The sequence below is a fragment of the Lipotes vexillifer genome, unplaced genomic scaffold, assembly GCF_000442215.2.
Source record: "Lipotes vexillifer unplaced genomic scaffold, Lipotes_vexillifer_v1.1 scaffold160, whole genome shotgun sequence".
In the NCBI taxonomy this organism is placed as follows: Eukaryota; Metazoa; Chordata; class Mammalia; order Artiodactyla; family Lipotidae; genus Lipotes; species Lipotes vexillifer.
In genome coordinates, this window is record NW_006775535.1 from 357,542 (window position 1) to 361,399 (window position 3,858).

Below are 3,858 nucleotides of genomic sequence, written 5' to 3' on the forward strand. Positions count from 1 at the left end.
CTTTCCCTATCAATTATCATTTTTAAAGCACATTCACAGACATATCTTTTAAAAACTTGATATCCAAATAACATTGTGAGATATACAGGCAAAATAAAGTCAGAGCTTTGGTATTTAAATATCTGTCCAAGTTCATAATGTTATCAGATTCAGGGCTGGTATTAGAGTCCTTTCCAACATATGATTTGAAATTTAGTATTTTTATAAATTTTTAAATGCTGCTTAAGTAAAATATCTGAGTTTAAACCTTGAAAGCCAAAATTTTAATTTTATCTTCAAATATAATACTGATCACTCTCAGGAGACAAACTGAACATTTATTCACTAAAAGTCAAATTTTGATACCATAGCCAAGCCTAATTTATGTTCAGGCTCATTTTCCATTTGTTGATTGTAATGCAGATAATCTTGCCTCTTATTTTTATCCTGATTAATTGCTTGCTTATCTGGCAGTTCCTTCTGTTAGCTTACACCCTTTCCTTTTTCAACTTTCAGGTGTAATTGTTCACACTTTTTCTGCTTAAAGCTCACTGGACAAGGGGAAACAAAAGAATAGCATTCTGTTTTGTACCAGCTAGAAAGCAAAATTGATTCTCAGTGACAATGTGAATATGAATCACGTATTGAAACTAGGTAGTTTCTAATTTCATGTCTTGATGTTTCAAATGTTTGAAAAGGGTCTGAGATTAAGTATAAATATAAGTAAACAACACATTCAAGTTTTTCATATTTTATTATATTTTTTTTAAAGTCCTTTTTTGTGAATGCCAGTTTGCGTTAGATTTTTTTTTTTTTGGTCACGCCATTTTTTTTTTTTTTTTTTCCACACCCTTAGGTTATTTATTTATTTTTTTTGGCCACGCCTGGTGGGGGATCTTAGTTCCCCCACCAGGGATAGAAGCCACAACCCCTGCAGTGGAAGTCTGGAGTCTTAACCACTGGACCACCAGGGAAGTCCTTGTATTTTGAATAAATAAATTAGCCTTATCACCATTTTGTTACAGATCACAATAATTAACTGGAATATAACCACCCACTCTCACAAGTCAGAATAAAAATTAAAATTTTTACTTGCAACTCTGAATAGCAATAATTACCAAAATGGTAACAGTATCAATCAGTTTGGTTTTGGTATGTTAATTATTTATCATATTATTTCATCATTATTTATCGAACACAGTGCATATTAGGCACAGAGTCAGGCACTGAGTGTGAAGAGATGAACAAAGCTTAGCATCTGTCCCTTGCTCAGATTCATGTAGTGTGTCTCAGGGTGTGGCTGGAGAATTACTTGCCTCAGAATCTACTTGGTGTATTCATTTAAAATGCAGATTCCAAACCATAATTTGAAAGATACATACACCCCAATGTTCACTGCACCACTATTTACAATAGAAAGGACATGGAAGCAACTTAAATATCCATCAACAGACGAATGGATAAAGAAGATGCGGTACATATATACAATGGAATATTACTCTGCCATAAAAAAGAACAAAATAATGCCATTTACAGCAACATGGATGGACCTAGAGATTGTCATGCTGAGTAAGTCAGACACAGAAAGACAGATATCATATGATATCACTTACATGTGGAATCTAAAAAAGGGTACAAATGAACTTATTTACAAAACAGAAATAGAGTCAGAGATGCAGAAAACAAACTTATGGTTACCAAGGGATAAGGGATAAATTGGGAGATTGGGATTGGCATGTACATCTACTATATATAAAATAGATTACTAATAAGGACCTACTGCGTAGCACAGGGAACTCTACTCAATACTCTGTAATGGCCTATATGGGAAAAGAATCTAAAAAAGAGTGGTATATATATATATATGTGTGTGTGTGTGTGTGTGTGTGTATAACTGATTCACTTTGATGTACACCTGAAACTGACACAAAAGTGTAAATCAGCTATATTCCAATAAGAAATATAAAAAATAAAATGCAGGTACCTACACATCAGCTCAAAATTATGACTGAGAATTTGGAGAGGTTTGTCTGTGGAATATTTCTGGTTTGAGATACACTGTTCCACTGGATTCAGAGTAAAAATATTCAGATTTAGTTAGTTCATTTTTATTAAACTGTCCTCCAAAATTCAATACTTGAATTTTTCTGACCCATCTGTGCTATTTATTTCTTTCAAATTGAGCAATTTGAAATAAATTAAAATTTTTAAGTAACATGATTGTAATAATTATATTATCATAGCTCCTTTTAGTGTAAAGGAATAATGTCCATTCATACAAGTATCATAGTAATAGCAAGTATGTGTTTTAGGATATAGTATGCATCTGTGTGTATATTGCCTCATATAATTCTCAACAATTCTATAAAAAGAAATTATTACCTCAATTTATATTTGATGACTCTAAGCCTTGGAAATAAAGTAAATGTTTGATTCTTGGTCTTTATAACTCCAAAGCTTTTCTCTTCACTGCTGAGCTGTATTATGCATAATACATGTTCCCAGGTACTGATTGGATAGAACAGTTGCCTAAATCCATCTTTAGCATTAGCAGAGCCACCCAGTGTAAGTTTGCTGCGCTCAGATAAGGTGTATCAGTTACAAGATAAAGGAAGATTTATTCGTATAAAAATAACACTGAAAATCTAATAGACAATGAAAATGAACAAATAACTTGAATGTCAATTCATCTAATCAATCATTACATGTGGGCATAGGCTTATTATTTGAAATACTTGATTGTTTTCTATTCATTCCTAAATCATTTTATCTAAAATAATGAAAAGTATTTTAATTATTTTGTAAATTCTGGTTCCCCAAAAAAATAGGAGTTCAAGGGGATAAAAATACTAATTAGAAATGTAACATAAATTATAATTCTAAACTCTAATGATTGTACATAAAGTTTTGTTAATTATAGAGGTTCCCCCAGACATTTAGTGAAGTTGATTAGAATCACTTGTAGACATGAGAATGCTCATACAATCAAATGAAAGTAAGTGTGGTATTTTAATTATCCACACCTGCAAACATTTGAAGAAAAACAGCCAGGGATTTTTTTTTTCCAAGGGTAGAAAATAAACATCAAACTTGTGTTCAGTCTGAAATTTCAAATAAGTCTTCCAAGCTTTATTCTTTATGAGGAATAAAAACAAGTATTTCTCAATAATTCCATGTAAAATATTTTCCTATTTGATTTATTTTTCTCTGTCACTTCTCCATCCCTTCCACTCGCCACTTTGCTGTTAGTGTTATCTTTCTACAACTATGTTTTGATTTTTTTTTTAAAGCCACTAGTACTATACCATTTCCTGTAGAAGAATCTGTAATATTTTGGCATAGTATATGAAATCATTCAGAAATTGGGTCCAAAGTTAATTTTAAAACTCTTTGGTAGCCATTTATACTCACTGTGCTACAAATTCAATTCTAGATCACTCTGGAGAGGGGTCCATAAACCAGCATCACTGGCATCCCCGGGAGCTTGATAAACATTCAGAAAATCAGCATCACTCCAAACCTCCTGCACTTTAACAGCTCCCCAGGTGATTTAGTTGAAAAATACTGATAGACAAGTCTCAAAATGTTATGGAGGATGTTCTTTCCACTTCTGTGGGGGGGGGGGCGGGCCAGGGGGCTGTCTTAAGGACCATTTTAAGGAAAAGAAACTCATTTAAACTAGCTAGGAAATTATTGAAAAGATACAGAATTGTCATAAGATCCAAGCCAAAGATACAGCTGGATCTGACCAGGGACTTGAATTACCTGTCTGCTTTTCTGAGCCTCAGAAGTTCAGGCTGATTGGTTTCCCATTTACTTCTCTTTGTAGCTTTTTCCTTCTTTTCTGCAGTCTAGATTTTCTACTTTTGTTTTCAGAAA